The sequence below is a fragment of the Cibotium barometz genome, chromosome 2 (genome assembly GCF_041138505.1).
Source record: "Cibotium barometz isolate CiBa-2024 chromosome 2, ASM4113850v1, whole genome shotgun sequence".
NCBI lineage: Eukaryota > Viridiplantae > Streptophyta > Polypodiopsida > Cyatheales > Cibotiaceae > Cibotium > Cibotium barometz.
In genome coordinates this window covers 11,789,853-11,812,124 of record NC_141047.1, presented here as the reverse complement: position 1 = coordinate 11,812,124, position 22,272 = coordinate 11,789,853, and positions in this window count along the sequence as shown.

The window sequence follows — 22,272 nt, the reverse complement described above, 5'->3', positions numbered from 1 at the left end:
TATACTAAAAAATAGCTTTTCGAGCTTGTCCTTTCATTAGACTTTCATTCCAAAGGAAGCCTATGCCTTTTTCTCACGTGTAATGTATATAGTATTACTTTGTTTTGAATATTATACTTTCTTTTTCTCATGTGTAATGTATATAGTATTACTTTGTTTTGGATATGTGTGCTCACATTATACTTTCTTTTGGAATGTATTCCTGAAATGTAGGGATTCTGAGTCAGATGTTCAGATTTTTCTACACAAAGTTGGAGGCCCTCTTTTTAGACTGTCATTTTCACATGGGAAATGTTTATTATCAGCCGAATTAATGAAAGAAAAACTAGGTGCAGAACATGAAATTTTTATTGAAGGTCTATTGCAAACTGATGATGGTTTTGAGAGCATAGGGACAATTCCCTTGTACCATGGGATTGGTGAACATGGGTATTATATCTTAGATAATACCCTGTCATCATTTTATGTTGCAAAAGTAGCCATTACATCAACACCACTCCCTACCCCTGGGGATATTCCTTCTGGATCTGGCAGCAAGACCTCACCTATGTGAGTGATTTCAACTTTTGAAACATGGTAAAATATAGTGAGGTTATCTTTCTTGTTTCAATTGTTGACTTTGGATTGTTGATTTTTTTCCTAGTGACTTGGATGAAGAGGACATGGAAAAGGTGGTGCATGCAGATAATTTAATTGACATTGAGGAGGGTGATCCTGCATTTGACATTGCAGTATCTGCCTTCCAAATTGTTCGTACTTTGCCGCCCAATGACATATTCCATAATATTATAAATGAATGCACATTCAAAGGAAAAGTCAAGGAGCTCCCTAAGAAGTATGAAGAAAATTGCATTTATGAGCTTTTAGATGGGAAGGGCATGGAGGGTATGGAGCACAAATATGAAGGAAATGCATGGACAAAACCCCAGACACAAACAAGAACTAATAAATCTTTTATTTTGAGAAAGAGTTTTTGTGGGGGTACCTTCCAGTGTATGAATGAAAGATGCACTTATCGATTTCGAAACAAATCACCGAATAGGCTCCATTGGAATGGCCAATTATTGAAATCCCCAAATGAAGGATGTTTGGCTTTGGGAAGTTATGGAAACTTAGAGTGTTTCTTTTGTAAGCATGTTCCAATGTGCATAAAAACATGTTCAGTGTCTGCCTACTATTTTATGCCTAAAGATCACTCCCATAGTAGATTGTTCCTTCACTATGGGAAACATACACACACAATTGCTAGAGGCATGTGTCGAGCATCTATGCGAAACATTAAAGCCTTAGTAGCTCGTGTTGTTCAGATGGACCATAATGCGGGTCCACGAAAGGTGCAAATGATTGTTGCCAGGGAGTTCGTTTTGAAGGCTTTCACTGACGATGATAAAGTGATTGGAGAGTTTATGTCAGAGAGGGAACTCCAGGAGATGTCTCAAGAGCTAATATCTTTAATAAATCTCAAAAAGTAAGTTCTTCTCTATTGAATATATATATATATATATATATATGTAATTTCTTAACCAACTTGGTAAATGTAGGGTGAAGCAGATGGTAATGCAAAGTCGAAAGACAAGTCGAGCACTAGGTGATGGATTTGAGGCTATCCTAGAGTTAAAAAGAAAATGCCACTTTCAGTTCTTCCACGGATCAAGGTTTCCCTTGCAAGCAACCAAAAGTGATGAGAGGTGCTATCTTTTCAAGATGTCCACAACTGGCCCTGGCTCTGGCGTTGATATTGTCAATAGAATGGATGCTGCGGGGGATCGAGACCTTCGACATTCATGGGTTTGTTTTGATCATGTACACCGAGTGGAGAATGATTGGCACACAATGGGTGCACATGTGTATGATCACACGTATGTTTTAATTTTTATTCTCTTTTCAAAATGAAATGACTGTTCGACTGAGTTGTTACAATACAATAATCTTCCAAATACTCTTCTTGCAGGATTGGAGAGCTACTCACAATTGCAACTTGTGAGTTTAGAGAGGAGGATGAGACAGCACAGATAATGTTTTGGGAAAATTTGAATGCAGTTATGATCGACCATACTGGGAAATCAGCAAACTTTTTTGGCTTCATGGCCGACGAAGCAGGTGCAAATTGGAATGCTATTAGGTCAGTATATAACAATGGAGATGAGATGGTAGGAAAGGAGAGATCTTGCCTTTTTCATTGGAAGGACAATCTTCGAGTGCATACACAAAAGTATATATATGCTCAACATATGGAAAAACACAATGAAATGTGTGAGAGGTGGAGGACTGCACCAACCAAAGAGGATGCTTTAGTGCTATTCCGTAAGATACGTGCATGGTGGGCAACAGGAAAGGCAGCAGACAGAAACATTTCCAAGCTAGATAGTTGGCTTAGTTGGTGGCACTATAGAGCAAGTCGTTGGGGTCATTTTATTATTAAGGTATGTTATGTATGTTTTTTTTTTCTATGAACTTAATTCAATAGCAGTAATTAAAAAACCTACTGGTTTGGGTTTATCTTTGTGCAATGGGTTTTCAATGAACAGGATGGTGAGCCTATTGTAAATGCTCTGGTACCACGGACAAACCTCTCTGAAGCCAAGCATGCTAGTTGGCTAGCAGGAGAAGGATACAAACATAAAATTAGTTTGTACGATGCATGTGTTTCAGATCTCATCAATGCTTACTTCCAGTGTGCTCGTCAAATGGCTTTTATGGAAGGAAAATATATAGGTGGAGGGCCTGACCTAGAGATATTAATTGAGAGAGCTCTTTCCAGACAAACTTCAAGCCCTTCTCCAGCTGCTACTTCAAGGGCAATTGATGATGCAGTGATGGGCACTCCAATGTTTACAAACAGGATAAATTTCAAGGGTGAAAAAAAGACTATTCGAGCTAAACGTCCACTTCATGAGGTCCATGAGGGGAATGTAGGGAGCTCTAGCCACCGACCAGAGTTTGTTTATGTGACAGTGGATAAGCATGAAAAAGGGCAAGCATCAATAAATCCAGAAGAAGGTGACGTAGCACTTCAATCATTAGAGCAAGATATTCATCAGACAAAGTGGGCATTGCGCAGGATTCCGATCTTCAATAGAGTAGAATGTAACCAATGGGTAGGAGGAAAAAAATGTAGCAGAAAGCTACGAGGCGGAGAAGTGGCACCATGCTTTTGGAGTGATTGTCAATTATCTTCTTGGAGGAAAGAAAAGTACTGCTATTTCTGTAATAATGATGTTCGACACACTTGGAAGCCTACAAAGACAATCTTACATCCACCTGCAAGTGTTCCTAATGTTTGGCCAATAGCAACAGGTACACACTTGAAAGTCAGGGAAGCTCATGATTTAGTAAAAGCTGGATTTGAGATTGGTGTACAGATTCCAAATAGTTTGCTTCAAGAGAGTGAACAAAACAAGCAAAAAATTCTTGAGGAAGATAAGCAAAAATACCCCTATCGAAAAGGTATATCTAAAGCTGCATATGCACAGATCAGTGCTGCGTTAGATATGAATGTAGAAATTATGGGAGGACATGTTCAAATGGAAGGGCAGAAGGAAATATTTAAAGTGAGGGAAATCCAGAACAAAGAAGCCCTACCCATTGAAGTAACCATTCAGAACCACCCAATATGTTCGTGTGCAGAATTCAATGATAGGTTAGTCAAAAGAAAACCATATCTTGCCTGTAAACATATCTACTTTGTTTTCCTGATGATTCTTGGACAGGATGTGAACAATAATATGCATATCCATCAGCCAAAGATTCCTAATTAGATTTTGAAAGAGATGCTCACAAGATCTCAGAGGAGCCACCCACAACAATTATAGGATATACTTATAATGTTTTGAGAATATTTTGAGAATATCAATTAAACTTTTTGTACTCTGTGCGCTATATAAATAACACACTTATATTGATTGATTTAATTAAGTTCAGTGTTATGTCAATGTTTTCAGTCATTTAATAATTAAGTTCAGTGTTATGTCAATGTTTTCAGTCATTTAATAATTAAGTTCAGTGTTATGTCAATGTTTTAGAGAGCAGCACAAGCACAAATCTGCTCGCTTGAAGGGGATAATCTATTTTTGTATTCTGTGTGATTTTTGCTCTTATTTTTGTATTCTGTGTGATTTTTTTGCTCTCAGCTCGCTGCCCTGGGCTCGCTTTATTGACGCACCCGAGATAGATGTGAATGGATGTGATGTGATGTGAATCGGGATAGATGTGAATGAATGAGATGTGATGTGAAATGGATGTGATGTGATATGATATAAATTGGGATAGATGTGAATGGATGATATGCGATGTGAATGGATGTGATGTGAATCGGGATAGATGTGAATGAATGAGATGTGATGTGAATCAGGATAGATGTGAATGAATGAGATGTGAGGTGAAATGGATGTGATGTGATGTGATGTGGATCGAGGTAGATATGGATGGATGAGATGTGAATGAATGTGATGTGATAAGATTTGGATATGGGTAGATGCGAGTGGATGAGATGTGATGAGTATAAATGTGGAAAGATATGATGAGATGGAAAATGATGTGATTTGATAAAGGACGATGGGAATACATATGATTGGACTTAGATTAAGTAATGTGGATTGATGTGGAACAATGTGGAAAGACGAGAGTTCGTTATAGAAACTGTATTTATGACCTATTTCTAAATGACTGTTTTATGTCAAGAATGCTAGGGAAGCATTTTGACCATCTTGTGAATGAGGTCGTGGAGACCTAAGTGATAAAGTTGTAACAGCTAACGGATAGTCAACGGAGGACGTCTCGCGTAGCGTGGTGGCCGAGGTCTTGACCAACCTTGGTTCTATTTAAATGGTGAGGTTTTGATATAGTGGACGAGGGACCAAGGAAGCAGCCTCTGAGTGACGCGCTAGGTGACGTGCGAAGGATCCTAGAGGGTGCTGACCATACGGTGCTCAGGCTGTGGGTCGTCGAAGATACCCACGCGTGCGTCGAGGAAGATATTGGAACAAGGAGTAAGAGTTGTTTTCTAAATTCGGGCATGGATCTGGTTGATTGACCTTGCTGGTCCTCAACGGATGAGTCCATGGCTCTTTTATATGGATATGTTGGTCGATCTTGCTGATCTTCAACGGAGAGTCCATCTGGATTTTTATAAGTGAATATATTTCCGGGTACTATGAGCTAGGAACTATTGAAAAGGCCCTTGAGTGGACAGGTGGTGAGCGTTCTGGTTGCCAATGATGCCATAGGTACACCGATGAAGAAATGATTGGAAATTAGAATTGAACCGGATATTTTGGAGGATTATGATCAGTGATACTATGGTTTCATTAAAAGATTGTTTTAAAGACAACTGAATCTGTGAAAAAGGCAATTTCATATTGGGTGTGTAAGTGGTGTGACTATCTTGAAGTTTGCATGAAGCGCCAGCTAGGGGGCCTGGGAACTCTTTCCCCTAGTACCCAGGACAAAACATAACAAATTCCTAACTGGATCCTATCACTACATTGGTTGGGCGGTTGGCTAACCCATGGGACTCGATGGGGCTAGGCTGGACTGATGGATCCCTAAAATGAGACTCAATTCTGTTATGGTACGATAGATGAAGTAAATCCCGGACAGTCCTTATTCTATGGAAAAGAATCAATGGCTGTGCCTCTCGATGAGGAAAAAAGCATTGGTCTCTATGATCCAAGCACAATTCTTTTCCTTGATCTGACCATGTGACTAACGGGTTTGGTCGGATCAGTTTGGTTAGTGATGACCTTGACTACATTAGAATAAAAATATCTTGGAGGAATCGCCTGTTCTTTCTAGGCGAGGGAAGTTTTTTCAGGTTCAGTTTTGGAAGAACTAAGGGATTAGTCTCTTGTCCGGAATCACGGATATCCGTGGGTGAGCCCTTGAGTGAGAAGCTCTATCCCGCACTAGAAGTGCTACTTCCGCTGCTAGCACCCCCGAATTCGTTGCGCAGAGGGGGCAGAGATCTTTCAGAGAGTGTTAGTGGGAAATTCTAATTTTGGTGGGAAGAAGGAAGAGTAGATGCATCTAGCTTGTGAAAAAGTAGTAGGAGGCATGCTTGGATAGGGATTAAGAAGCCTACTGCCGATATTAGTATACATTGGGTAGGTGCTTTTGAAAAAAGAAGATGGATCCTCATCCTCACCATGACCCGAACTAGGGGGTAGGTGGCTAGGTTTGTGAGCTTGAAAAAAGGTTTGAACTTTAGGGATTTCTTCGTTATCCACATCTAGGTAATTTATGTGAGTTACATCAAAATGATTGCTTATAGTGGGGTAAGCATAGCTTCTAAATGCTTATGGATATTAGTATATAACTTAAGGATGCCCATTGGGTGATATAAGGTAGACCCACAAAGATTTAAATGCTGGTGGGTATTATATACTTCTAACCACCCGTGACTAATTACCCATTGATAAGTATTAGCCACAACCTCTTAGTTAGCTAGTGTTGCTGATATGTCATTTGGAACAAACAGGTCGAGTTTGTCGACCCTGTTGTCCAGAATTTTTGAATTTTGCAAGACACGACACCAGCTACCGAGGTTGAGGACTATTGGATATGCAAAGGATAAAAGAAAATATCATGTGGGTTAGTTAATATCAGATCCCCCCTTAAAATGTCCATAATGATGGTTGGGTCAGCATCGCACTTGGTATTTTGTTTAATAAGGGTTAATTCTCCTAAACCTATATCTTCAGCTAAGTTAATGTCGTATTGAAGTAATGAGAGTGTTAGTGTAGACAAAAACAAGGTAAGAGTTTGAGAAGGAGCCTGAGGAGTTACTGGAAATTGTCCCAATTTCGAGGCGCGCTCAAGGAGGGTACGTAAGTCATCTGAGGGCTCCGGTCTTTGACTCCTTTCCTGTGTGGCTAGTTGGTGGGCAGTTCTTGCATGCGGATATCAGCGTTGCTGAGCTCTGTAGAAATGACTGTTTCTCTGATCATCCGTTCAGCATCCAACGCTTCGAATCTTCTTGTTGCCACTTCTTGTGCTCTTCTGGGTGTAGCTTCTCTTTGATTGGCATCAGTTATTTGTACTACCTGTTGTGTTGCTATTTTTTGTGCATCTTGTAATTGGTTTTCTAGTTGTGATATTGTTTCTTGGATTCTTTCGTCCACTGTTTTCGTGATGATTATTTCATTGAGAGCCTTTAGTTTTTCTGCATGTGTTTTGTTAACCTGCTCTCGTTCCTGTTGCAGACCTTGTAGTTTTCCTTGTTCTTCTTTGAGGCTGGTTGTGAGGAGCTCTATTTGTTGTCGAAGCATATCCGTAATATGCTTTGCGCTCTCCTAGTACTCCCCCATTTCCTTGGCATATGCAGTTGTTAGGCCTTTTGTGTGAGCTACCTTCCTTTGTATTTGCTCCTTTGCTTGCTCCAGCCTTGCATTTAAGTCAGTGTTCTCATTTATTTTTTGTACAACGGTTTGACTCAAAACCAAGTTGTTGCTCTCTAATGCACTGTATCTTGTTTCTTGTTATTCTGCAGCTTGTGTACTCCTTATGATTACTTCTTTATGAGTTTCTTCTGTTGCCACCAAGGTATCTTTCACACTTTGTGTTTGGGCATTGGCCTCTTGTAGTAGCTGATTCCATAGGCTGGCATTCCTGTCGTGCAACATGTGTATTGTCAACAAATGGTAACGCCATACCTTCTGTTCCTGTTCCCAGTTGGTACTAGTGGCCTCACTTATTTTTGTATAGGGATCATTGAGGAGTGTGTTGAGACCTTCCAAGGTATCTTGGAGGAATTGTTGAGTATCCATCTCCTTGAGTGAACCAAGATGCGTCAGTGGCTGGTCTTCATCCAATCTTCTTTGTTTGCTTGGCATGGACATTTCTGGGGAGTGTGGCATCTTACTAGATTCTGCTGGCATTACTAAATTTTGCTGTGCAACTGATGCCTCCTTGTGTACTGGTCTTTCCAAAGTATGATCTTTCAATGTTTGTTCTCCAGCTTCCTCTGTGTGCATCTCCCGCTAGTTGTGAATCCTTTAGCAGGGAGAGGTCTTTGAATATTTGCTGCGTAGGGCTCGTTGTGGAGGAGAGAGCTACTGGTGTTGTTCTTGCATAGTAGGGCTTTGTAGTTTTTCTTGGAGAGCCTCTTGGTATGTCTTGATCTCTGATGCCACAACGGCTACCAATTGTTGAGATTCTGTGGTGGTGACATCCACTAGTAGTCCTCTCATTCTTCTGTCAGTCTTCTTCTTTCAATCTTTCTTGATTGACTTTATGAGCTGTTCTCTGTCCATTAACAGTGCTTGTCCTTCATCCGTCCTTCCAGTAGCTTTGGTGGGTTGACTGGGGAGATTAGGGCTAATGACAGGTTTTCCTCTAGTTCATCTTTTATAGGCCATTGTGCCACATGGTTAAGTATTTGTGTTATCAGGTATGGGTTGCTGACTTTGGATTGATGTGCCTTGAGATAATCTTCCATTTCTTTGTGCATAAAAAAGGCCCAATTGTCCTCCTTTTCTTCATGTGTTTTGGCAATTTTGTTAATGCTGACCCTGTTATATATGTCAATTGGTTTGATTTGCATCATCAAAGACATTGCCTTGCAAGCTTTCTCCATGGCTTCATCCTTGATGTTCTCTTACTCTGTCCCATTGGAGTTATAAGAATCTCTCTTGAGCATCTTCTTGATGGGCATTGTATCTATTGTGTGTCTGTGGGCCCTCACTGCCATGCGGAGCTATAAGGCTTCTCTGATAAGGTCTTCTGTTATGAGTAGTTCTTCTGTGGTACCATCTGCCTTTGTAACTTTCTCTCGCTTGGTCTACTTATTATATGTACAGAGATATTTTGCAAAGAGATCTGTGTTGACCCCTCTGGGTAACACTGTAGCCATTCTACCAAGGCCAAATTTTTCCAACTTATCTTTTACTTTTGCATCTTCCAATAGATGGAGGCATTCTTTACTATGGCACTGTAGAGTGATTTTCCCATGTGGTGTAATGACCTATCTTCTGATGAGTTTTCCCTGGAAGGACTGGGCATAAGGGTCCAAGAAGTTGCTCCTCAGCTTGCTGGCACTCTGGGACTCTGTGGCACTGCTGGCTTGTGTTGGAGGTGGTTGCTCCTGTGACTTAGATTCTGACATAGACATCTGTACAAGCATATATTGTTAGTCGAATGACTGGTGGAAGCCCCCCCGTGTTAGTATGTTAGTGAAAGATTCGTGATGGCCTTCCCATATAGTAAAATGTGAAAAGTTTCCATGAAGCTGCAGACTCACTGACGTGAAGTTCTCTCGTGTGAAAGTGTCCCGTGAAGTTCTCCCGTGAAGGTCTCCCATGAAGTTTCCTCTCATGAAGTTCTCCCGTGAAGTTCCCTCATGAAGTTGCAGACTTGGGGACGTGTAGTTCCCCCATGAATGTCTCCCATAAAGTTCTCCCGTGAAGTTCCCCCGTGAAATTCTCCTGTGAAGTTCCCCTGTGAAGTTCTCCTGTGAGGTTCTCTTGTGAAATTCTCCTATGAAGGTCTCCTGTGAAGGTCTCCCTTGAAGTTCCCTCGTGAAGGTGCCCCGTGAAGGTCTCCCATGAAGTTCCCCCATGAAGTTCTCTCGTGAAGTTCTTTCGTGAAATTCTCCTGTGAAGTTCTCCCATGAAGGTCTCCCATGATGTCCCCCCATGAAGTTCTCTCGTGAAGTTCTCCCATGAAGTTCCCCCATGAAGTTCCCTCGTGAATTTCTCTCGTGAAGTTCTCCCGTGAAGGTCTCTCGTGAAGTTTCCCCGTGAAGTTCTCTCGTGAAGTTCTCCCGTGAAGGTCTCCCGTGAAGTTCTTTCGTGAAGTTCCCTCGTGAAGTTCTCTCGTGAAGTTCCCTTGGGAACTTCTCCCGTGAAGGTCTCCATGTGAAGTTGCAGACTTGGGGACGTGAAGTTCCCCCCGTGAAGTTACATATTTTTACATTTTTGTGTGACAATGCATCTTGTTTTTATTTGTTTTCTATACTTTATGTTTTCATGCAGTTATTTTTTAGAAGGCGGATTTGCATTCTTTGTTTTCAATTATTTGTCAGTCCATGAATCGGCAATCAAAAGAGATATACTTTAAACACTCGCCCCAAAACTTTATTCATTCAAAAGAAACAACAAAAACAAAGGATTAAAAAAAGGAATGAAAAGGAGGGTATAGCTCCCACCTTGAGAAGGTGTGAAGGCAATGTTGAGAGTCAAAAGCGCGCAAGGAATCAATGAAAGAGAGCATGTAATCACAAGTGAAAATGATGAAATTAAGAGAACAATCGCTTTTATAGCATAGCCCTCAGACAGGGTGGCTATGTTAAATGATCAATCCACGTGTCAGTTTGTGATTGGCTCCGCATTTCTACCGTTTCACGATGTGAACTTCTTGTACTTTTTCACGACGTGAAACACTAAAATGGTTCACGTCGTGAAACAGTTTGGGGTTCTTCACCACGTGAAACATAAAAAATAGTTCACGTCGTGAAACATTCTGGGTACTTCACGTCGTGAAACATTCTGGATACTTCACGTCGTGAAACATTTTGGATACTTCACGTCGTGAAACATTTTTCTCCTGTTTCATGTGAAGTTTATAAAATCAAATTTTTGTACTCAAACACACCCTCATGCACATGATGATACATTGATTTTTACCATGGAAACCAAAGGTTTTCTTGTTTGATGAAATTTTTCTAATTCTAATTAGGAGATTTTTAGTGTTCCTTCCACCCAATTAAATATTTTTGTTGCGGTGTCTGGTTGTGTATTGCTTATACTGGGGACACACTTGTTTTTTTCTTCACACATATCGTTCCATTCTTTATTTACTATGGGTATTGTTGTTTCTTGAGTCATTCTCAACTAAGGTTGTTGAATTTGCTTTCTTCTCCACACAAGTGCAGGTGGGGGTTTTGTCCTTTTGGGGAGTTGATGCTGAAAGCTCTTACCTTCTTTTGTATATTGATCCCAACCTGTTGTGGCATCTGTCATCGATTTTCTTTTAGGTAACCATATTGTTGTATTGCCTTGATAGTAGCCTTCTGTTCGCAGAGTAGGTTCTTTCAGATCCACTATTGACAGCAGTCATGAAGCTTCTGCAAGTTCTTGACCTTCTGCCACTTTGTAGGTGGTGTCGATGGTGGTTGACTTCTGAACCGGGTTCTCTTATGAAAATGTTCATTATTCATTGGTTCCTTCTTCTCAGGTTGACCTTTTGGGTGAATCTTGGGTACCCATTTGTATGTACTCTTGTATGTTGGGCTTTGTGTAAACAATTTGAACACGGTGGGTGTAGATTTTGGTTTTTGAGGTACCGCTTCCTCAGCAATTTGTTTGACTTGATTTGCCGTGGTTGTGAGATCCCACTGTCCCCTCCGCACACCAGATTCCCGATTGCTAGCAGTAGAAGTATCTTCTTCATGTGCGGGTGGGGTAGGGTTTCCCACTCGGGGCCTCGCCCTTCAATGTCTAGACACGAGACTAATTTGGTGGTCATTCCGAAACTGAAACTGAGAAAACAGGGACGATTCCACCTTTTTGACTTCCTTAATGAATTTTCTAACGCGGTCAAGAGACTAAGCTAACCTTCACCTAATTAAACTAGATAGAAAGAAAACTATTATAGACTTAATTTGAAGAAATCAATACTTTTTTCCTAACTGAATCAGGCATAGCCGTTGATCTTTTCATTTGAGAAGTCTTCAGGTTATTATTTAACTATTTGAGCTCTAAGCATATTCCTATTATTCAATTTCATTATTAAAACTCTATTGATTCCAGCCGACCCATGGGTTAGCCACCGCACTGTTGAAATTTGAGCAAAATGATGAGCTATGGTGGATCAAACACTAGAATCAACATGATTAAGAAAGTGATTAACAAATGATTAACACGTAATTAGTGAATAATTAGCAGATAGATTAATGTAGGCATGGATACTCAAAAACTAGCAAATTCTCATTAGGGCTATGCCTCAATTTATAGAGTTTACATCAAGCATCAAATCCCATTGATTTCTCCATGATTCACTCCCAGAATATCTCCACCTTTTGCCTGATTCTCTCCACCTCTTCTCTTTTCCCTGAATATCTCCCAGAATATCTCCACACTCCTAAATTCCCTCATGCTACCCATTATTCTCTCCCAGTAGATTCTTCTAACCTTTTCACAGGTTCTTTCACAATTACATCTCCTCTTTTATAGCCTCTAACCAAGGGCTTGTTCCCACACACACCCTATTCACTTGTATTTTTCAACACCTCCCCTCAAGTGAATAATCCTAGTACACCTAGACCCTATACCAAGTTTGCCTCCCCTTACTTGGTAGTCCGCGACCAGTGTCTACTCCTCCCCTCAAGTTATCTCAGCACACCTGGACCTTGTATCAACTTTCTTTATTACTTGACAGTCTGCGACCAGTGCCTCAAGTCCCTAAACTCCATAGTCCTTGACACACTCTCTCTCTATGTGTCCAAGGCTACTATAAGTGCCCGCGACCTTGACTAAAGTGCTCACACATACATCTACCACGTGGCCTACATCATCGGTGGCTCAGAGGTGGTTTTACTTTATTGGGGCAGGCTACATTGGGTTGTGGGCCTCTCTCTCTCTCTCTCTCAGAGATTTTCACATGGCTCCTCACTCTTTGGAGCCTCACATCTTCTCTTGTCTTCAGTCTTCTTGTCGTGGCAGCTTCTCTCCACGCGTCCGTCTCTTCTTTCAGTCTTCTTGGGGCAGCTTCTCTTCTTGTGGTAGCTTCTCTTCTCGTGTCCATGTCTTCCTTCAGATCTTCTTCTCGGTGTGGATCCTCTTCTTGGGAAGAGATATTCTTCTTCTTTCATGGCTGGGGCCATGAGCTCGTCCGTCAGGTCATTTTGCTCCATGTGAGCAACATGTTTCAATGTTTTGCTGACAGTTCCTTTGGGATTTTTATGTTTATCTTGTATCATTATGCAATGCAAACCCAAATTTATGTGGGAGGTCTTACCTCTTGCCTTAATCTGGACAAGGGAAATGTCTGTTCCCATTTTTACATTGATGCAATGTGCCCAATACATAATGCGTATAGCATCCATTCTCATGCACATTCCAAATGCAACTCTGGCTGTGAATAATCTTGATTTTGAGTGAGATTTACAGGCATTAACCAAGGGTTAAATGCAAAATGATAATTTTCACAATTTTATCAGCACAATTTTACCAGAAATTACATTAAATCAAGGGTAACCAATTTGTACGGGATGGTTGGAGTATCAAACCAACTCCGATTTGAAATCTGAAGTTATAGGGATCTGTATCAGATACCTAATGGTTAATTTGAACCCTCAATTACACCAAAGTACAGTGATTAGCACTGAATAATCACTGATTAGCAAATTAATGCTCTATTTTGTGTGCAGAAAACAGAGTATGCGGGGAGCCCAGATCTGGTGCCTTCCACTTCAAATGAGCTCAAATGCTTTCAAAGGCATCAATAGTAATGAGTCTAGTAGAGGATTAAGCCAAGAAACACAAGATTTGACCAAATAATGAAAGCTTAATCTCTGTTTTACCACAGTCACCTGCAGATTTGATGAAGAGCTTGGATCTCTCTGTAGACTTGATGAAATTGATTTCTGTCTTAACCAGCTTGTAGAGCATGCTTGATTACCTCTTGGGCTAAGAGGAATTAGAGACCTTTGATCTGTGTAAGTAGAAATCACCAAATCATCTCAAAAAAACATAGCTTTTTAATCAGCGAAAATCGAGAGCTTCCGTGGGCGGTTTGCGCTTCTGATTCGATGGGCTGGAGCTCCTATGGGTTAGCTAGCTTGTGTTAGAAGCTTTTGCCATAATTCTATATGTGCAAGGTGCTAGAGATCCTCCACTGGCTGGGGGTGAAGGGGAGAAGTGAAAACTCACTAAAAATTTGATTTTTTGCTAATTTTTTTACTAATCCTAATTAATTCACTAATGGGCTCATAAATCTGGTTGATTCTAGGCATGGCTCTGATACCATGTTGAAATTTGAGCAAAATGATGAGCTATGGTGGATCAAACACTAGAATCAACATGATTAAGAAAGTGATTAGCAAATGATTAACACGTAATTAGTGAATAATTAGCAGATAGATTAATGTAGGCATGGATACTCAAAAACCAGCAAATTCTCATTAGGGCTATGCCTCAATTTATAGAGTTTACATCAAGCATCAAATCCCATTGATTTCTCCATGATTCACTCCCAGAATATCTCTACCTTTTGCCTGATTCTCTCCACCTCTTCTCTTTTCCCTGAATATCTCCCAGAATATCTCCACACTCCTAAATTCCCTCATGCTACCCATTATTCTCTCCCAGTAGATTCTTCTAACCTTTTCACAGGTTCTTTCACAATTACATCTCCTCTTTTACAGCCTCTAACCAAGGGCTTGTTCCCACACACACCCTATTCACTTGTATTTTTCAACACGCACAACCACTGGAATCGGTAGAACCAGACAATTAATCACCCACCCATAATTGAATGCCTTTCTTAACTTTTGCTTTCGAATATAGATACGCACACACTCCTCTTTAAACTTTAACTTATAAAACAATCCATTTGCAAATAGTTATTGATTACAGATGTCATAACTCAAAATTTCTATCTAATCCTTGATTCTTAAAAAAAAAAAGTATCACTTTGGACTCTCCGTTGAGATGAGTTGGTCAACAAACGAGATTCAGTAAACAGAGTACAATAATGATTCGTCCATCATACAATATCTTCCATGACATACGCATGGGTATCCTCGGCACTGCGAGCCCGTGCATCGCCTGGTCAGAACCCTCTGGTCAGAACCCTCCTGGATCCTCCTTGGGTGTCCTGGTACTTCACTTAGGGACCGCTTCGTCGGCCCTCATCCATCGTACTGGAAGCACACCATTTTAACCGTACTACCGAGGCTAGTCAAGACCTGGGCAGGCTTTGCCGCGTGAGCTGTCCTTTGAACACTCCCCACCGCCAGCTATTGCAACCGAGCTTCCCTTAGAAAAACACATATACTAAATGCTCCCTCTAGCATTCTGGCAAAAGATAGCCCTTTAAGAAAATAGGGTTTCTATGCAAGTTTTCAGTTTGAATTTCTTTTGAATACAATGAGTATATCTTAAATTAGTATCCCTAAAACTTCTTATCATAATTTTGAATTCCAATAACAGAATTTCTCGAATTCTGTAACTTGAGCCACATATCAATTCAAAGGGTCTTAAACTTAGTTTTAGGTTTGGCGGGAGATTGGAGTGTATTTTACTGAACTGGTCACATCTTCTTTCCTCAAAACTGACGAAAGAGTTTGGTCTTGGTCATAGTCTGATTCTGGGTTCGAGTCTGATAAGGTTGTTCTTGAACTATCTTTCTAAAAAAGGGGGTGATATTTCAGTTACTATTTTACTAAATTTTATTTATTGAATATTCATTTAATTGATTTCTAAATTAATCACGAATTTTGATGAGGAATAAATTAATCATTTATCTAAATATTGCGACTTCGATAGATTTCCTAGATTTTCTCTTTACAATCTGAGTGAATATGAAACGATACAAATTCCTCTCTCAGAGTATTTACGATCGGAGTGAATATGAAACGATAGAAATTCCTCTCTCAGAGTATTTACGATCTGAGTGAATATGAAACGATAGAAATTCCTCTCTCGGAGTATTTACATATTCACTTATCAAATACTCATAGAAATTAAACATAGAATTAAAGAGAATCTAATTTTGATATAAACATTCTTTATGCATCTATTTATGCATAAAATCCAATTTAATAGGAATAACTCTTTTTAAAAAAAAAATTCTTTATGCATCTTTTTATGCATAGAAATTAAATTTAATGAAAATAACACTTTTATAATAAAAATTTTCATTATGCATTAAAATCAATGAAAATAACACTTTTATAATAAACAAATTTCTATTATGCATCTTTCCATGCATAGAAATTAAAATCAATCAAAATAACACTTTTATAATTTAAAAAAAATCTATTATGCATCTTTCCATGCATAGAAATTGAATTCAATGAAAATAACACTTTTATAATAAAAAAATTTCTATCATGCATCTTTCCACGCATAGAAATTGAAATCAATGAAAATAACACTTTAATAATAAAAAAATTTCTATTATGCATCTTTCAATGCATAGAAATTAAAATCAATGAAAATAACACTTTTATAATAGAAAAATTTCTATTATGCATCTTTCGATGCATAGAAATTAAAATCAATGTAAATAACACTTTTATAATAAAAAAATTTCTATTATGCATCTTTCCATGCATAGAAATTAAAATAAATGAAAAGAACACTTTTATAATAAAAAAAATCTATTATGCATCTTTCCATGCATAGAATTTAAATTCAATGGAAACAACACTTTTATAATAATAAAAAATTCTAATATGCATCTTTTTATGCATAGAATTTAAATTCAATGGAAATAACACTTTTATAAAAAAATTTCCAGTATGCATTTTTCTATGCATAGAAATTAAATCTAATGAAAATAACACTTTTATAATAAAAAATTTCTAGTATGCATCTTTCCATGCATAGAAATTAATTTCAATAATTAATATCAATGATATCCATGCATATTCATAGGTGAATATGTACATGGAGTAAATAAAAATATTTCTTTTAGAATGCACAAACGGTAGGAATCACTCTTTTAGAATAACATAAAGATAAACTTTATTTTCCACAAAATGTAAGAAAATTTTGCCATAACCTCCTTTGTATGGCTAACCATTTCTCAAATTTTACATTCTAATATCAATTTAAAGGTAATCCCAATTTGGAGTAAAGTACCCTATTCTACTCAATTTTCACTTTCTAAAGAGTAAACAGTATGAAAAGTTTAAATCAATTTTTTTGTTACTCATTTTAGGATAAGTAAAGGCTAAATTCTTAAGGAAGAGAAGGGGGTAGCGTTTTCATCAAGGCAAATAACATCAAGATTCACTTTAATCGACTAAAAAAAAGCAAAGAAATTAGAAAACCATAGATTAGAAATTAAAAAGTAGAATTTTCAGCTTACATGGAGTTTTGTGAGCTTTCCTTTGGCTTGAGGGATTGAGGGTTCTACTCTTGTTTGAATCAAGAGTGGCCACCAATTCTTTTGGAGAGGATCTAGTCCAAAACTATTGAATTATCAAGTGAATTCAATGTATTTGACTCAGGGAAGGAGTAGAGTAACAGTGCATAAATACTATTAAGCTTTTACAAAGGGGGAGGCTTCTATTTATAGGAAAAAGTGAGCCTCAAACCAAGCAAACTCATTCTAGAATTTTTTAGATCAGTTTAGTCAATTTTTGACCATTTTTTGGTCAGTTCAGCTTACTTTTTGGAACTAGACTTGAAATAGGAGAGAGGAGAGATGAAATATCTCTTTTTACTGATTTAAAATGGAGAGTAATGATGAGAAAAAAGTCACCTCCTTCATGAGGGGGAATCCCCACTCTGAGGTGTGAAATAAGGTTGAGCTTGGCCTAACATCTATTGCATATTTCATCAAATCCATACATGCGAATTCATTTTTTTAATGTTTCCTTTGGTCGTTAGTCCACTCTTCATCTTATGTGAGTATTTACTCATTTTTGGGGGGTTTTTCTTTATTTCTTTAATTTATCTCTTCCCTACATTTGGATTAATCTTATTGGTCCCTTAGAACCTTAATCCAAAATTTTCAAAAAATCTAGATCCTTAGGCTAAGGTCTTTTGAGCAGATTATAGTTTAGTTCTAATGCACCTTAGGAAATTCTTTTTAAACTTCTAGAAGTTTTGGGGAAATTTATTTTAATAAGAAAAGATATTTTTCCATCCAAAGATATCTAAAAATTGTGTTACCTCTCTCTAGAATATTTTCTCTCTCTCTAGGCCAAAACAGGTAGAAACAATATCTTTTATTATTCTGAAAAGGGGATTGATTACAAGGGAAGAAACTGGACATCTTGAGGGGCTGGGGAGGAATCTTACATTCTCTCCCACTTGAAAAATGCGAGATGTCTTCATCTCACAAATTGGGTGTAATCCCACATTAGTTCGGCTTCCTTCTCCCAGTTGGCATCTTTAAAAGGATAGAAGTTCCATTTGACTTATAATTCTCTTAGAGTTCTATTCGTGAGAACCTTCTCTCGAACATCAAGGATTTCTTCAAGTTGGAGTTCCATCAGCCCTTGGGTTGAAGAAGTTGAGAGTTCATCATTAAGCACTTCTTAAGAAGGCTGACATGAAATACATTATGTACTTTGAGATGAGGAGGCAGAAGAAGTTCATAGGCTAAGTCACCTACTTTCTTTGTAATCAGATATGGCCCACAGTATATCTGGGGGATAACTTCTTGTACTTCCCAACAAGAGATAAAGAACTTCTTTTGGGGTGTACTTGAATGAAGACCATATCTGCTTCTTTGATTTTTTTGTCTGACCTCTTCTTATCTGCATATTGCTTCTGTCAATCATGGACAGCTTTTATATCTTTACGGATTGACTGCATCTGCTGCTCCATATCGTCAAGCATCTGTTTGGACATATCAATCCTAATCAATGGGTCGACAGATCAAGTTAATGGCGTTAGGCAGTCTTGTCCATATAGAGCTTTAAAAGGGCTTATCCCGATGCTTTTGTGATAAGAGGTATTGTAGGTGAACTTAACTAGGTGCAGATAGCTTAGCCACTACTTGGGTTCCCTGCCACCACAGCACGACCAAAGTATATCTTCGATTACTTGGTTCACCCTTTTTGTTTGACCATCGGTCTCGGGGTGGTAAGCTGTGCTGAGATCCAAGAAAGTTCCTACTACCTCGAAAAATGCAGTCCAGAATCTTGACGTGAACTTGGGATCTCGATCACTTACTATTCTCCTGGGTAGGCCATGCAATCTGAAGATTTCCTTGAGGAACACTCTGGCCACATCCATTGCAGTGTAGGTTTCTTCTACTAGAATCAGATGGGCAACTTTGGTTAGTCTATCAACTACCATGAAGATGGAGTTGTAACCTGATTGCATTGAAGGTAGTCCAGTAATAAAATCCACATTGATACATTCCCACTTCATCTGGAGGATGTCTAATGGATGTAACTTCCCAGGCATTTTTACTCTCTTTGCTTTGACTTTCTGACAAATCAGGCATTGATGTACATGATTAAGTACATACTTTTTTAGTCCAGGCCAAAAGAAGCTTTTATTTACACACATGTAGGTCTTGATGAAACCTAGATGTCCTGCAAATAAGGCTGTCATGGGCTTTATTCAGAATTTGATCCTTAGTTCCCTCATCATTGGGAATACATAGCCTGCTATTGTAATACATAATTCCATCATCCAGGCTGTACCCTTGAACTCGGTTCAACTCTTAAGGAGTTTTGCTTTCCTGCATAAGTAGGGTAGCAATAGGGCCAAAGAATCTATCCTGCATGATCTTCTCTCTTGCTTCATTAATCAATGGATTTGACACCACTGTGATTGCAAGCAAGGAGGCTTTTCTGCTGAGGGCATTTGCTACCACATTTTCTTTGCCTGGGCGGTACTTGATTTCAAAATCAAATTCCTGTAGGGTCTACATCCACCTTCTTTGGCACATGTTGAGATCCTTTCTGAGTGAAGATTCACTTTAAACTCTAATGATTTGTCATCAAAGTGAATATTTGACCTAGTAGGTAATGTCTCCACAACTTTAGGGCATATACTACTAAAAGCAGCTCCAGGTCATGGATAGCATAATTTCTCTCATGCATTTTGAGTTTTCGGGATTCATGGGCCACTGCATGACCTTCCTGCATGAGTGCACCTCATAGGGCAAAACCACTGGCATCAATTTACTACCTCAAAGGGTAGAGAGAAATCTGGCAACTTCAGAATAGGATTGGTTACCAAGGCGGTCTTCAGCTTATCAAAAGCGCTCTAACATCTGACACACCATTGGAACGGGATATTCTTCTTGAGAAGATTAGTCAGGGGGAAGCTATGAGAGCATACTTAGGTATAAAAATTCTATACCAACCAGTTAATCCCAAGAATCCTCTAACTTCTTTCACTGTCTTTGGTTCAGGCCAATCTATGACTGCTTGGACTTTTGAGGAATCTAGAGAAATTCAATATTTGGATACCACAAAACCAAAGTATTCAACATGGTCGATAGAGAAAGTGCATTTGCTCTTTTTTGCAAAGAGTTGGTGCTTCCTTAGAATCTCAAGAACTTTTCGGACGTGAACTTCATGGGGTCAGCTGCATTCTTTGAGTAAATCAAAATATCATCAAAGAAAAAAAGAACAAAATCATCCAAGTATTCTCTGAGAATGTCTTGCATTAGGCGATTGAATGTAGCTGGGGCATTTGTCAATCCAAACGGCATGACTCTAAATTCATAGTGCCCATATCGAGTATTGATGGCTCTTTTTGGGATATCTTGCTTAATCCTGATCTAGTAATACCCTGATTTGAGATCTATCTTTGTGAAGATCTGGGCTCCACTTAGCCTATCCAGAAGCTCATCAATTATGGGGATAGGATACTTATTCTTAACTTTTAGCCGATTGAGACCTCTGTAATCCACAGAGAGTCTTAGCATTCCATCTTTCTTTTTCTGAAAGAGAACTGGCGTTCCCATTAGGCAAATTTTGGACTCAACTTTGGGCCTTTTTTCTCTAGAGAGAGAAAAAAGGCTTTTGACCAATAGGAAGAGAGCCACCGTAACCAAACTTTTGATAATTAGACATTTTTCATATATTATTTATATGAATATATTGTTATTAAAGAGATACGAAATGCATTTGACCATACTTTATAATGTCATTTCTTTAATATAAATTTCCCTCGTTCAGCTCATTTAATAAAAGTGCTTTTTTCCTCTAAAAATTTGAAATGTTCTCTTCGAAGTTCCTACGTCATTTAATGAATGGATTTCCCTCTAAAAATTTCACACGTTTTCAAGGTTATCTCTTCTGCCATCTCATCTTCTTACATCTGCTTTTATTTTCTATTTGCTTCCATGGAAACAAGACATCCTAGGCGTCCTTGCTCCTCTACTAGAGCTATTATAGTATACAATACTTTTGATATGGATAGTCAAAGGTGGATTCCTACCATAATCTCTATTGGTAGTTGGATTATGTTGCAGACTAGGAAGCGAAAAAAAATAAAGAATGAGTTCATCGACACTTACAAAGGCAGAGTTCAAGAGACTTCAAACTCTCTAACACAGGTAGGAGCATTAAGGAAGTCCGTATACAACATGCCTACATGCACTTAGTACTGCGTTTGCAATGTTTGCCTGATGGAGTCCCACTCCATAGACCAAACTGTAAGTAAATGTTTTTACATTATGTTTATGTAATGTGTTTCATTTCTATACTTATGCTTCTCTTGTATTCGTCTGTATAGATATATATCCTTCAAACTTGGTTAACTTGGCAACCTATAGATAGTATTATGGGAATCTTCGATGTTTTTGATGCATCTATTGGTGAGCAGCTATACAAAGAAACATCCCAGGAGGTCTTTGTTGGAAGAGAGAGGAGTTTTCTTTTATAATGAATTTTACACGGCACCTCATAGTGTTACAGGTTATGGATCTTTGAAAGCATTACCACTGCCTTCATTCGATAGTCCAGAATGGCCCATACCAACAGCAGAAACAAGTGAGTGCTTTAGATTAAAGATACACCAAGATGTGCAAAGGTGTATAAGACCAAATGTAGCAAATCATTAGGTGAAAATCATTGTCTTTATGCCATTGCATGTTTTTGTCGACTTCTTTTATGATGAGGAGGTCAAAAAAACATTGTCAGTGTTTATTTGTAAATCAAAGAAATGTTTGGATTTCTTAGGTCAAAATTGGGATGTGAAAGAATTAAATGGGGTTACCTGCAAAATCCATAGGAAATCTATTATCTGTAAATATATGATTGGCTCCCAGAATTTTATTTTGGCCTTTCATTATATGAGATGGCATTATGTCAATGAAAAACTTGTAGCAATTGATCAGGACTTGGAGGATGACATTGAAAATCCATTGATGTTATTAAAGGTATGGTTTGAACATGAGCTCTTGGCAATACTCAATATAAGGTAAAAAATCTCACTGTGTCAAGTGAGAACAGACTTGGCAAATGAGGATGACCTACAAGTGCCTGATGATTATGTGTTCAAGTGCAACTGCCATAAGGTATGTTATTCAATCCAACCTCGAAAAAGTATTCATTCCAAAACTACGCCATAATCATTATTACTTATATACATTACTTTGATTTTTGGAAATAGGTACCAAGGAGAAAAGAAA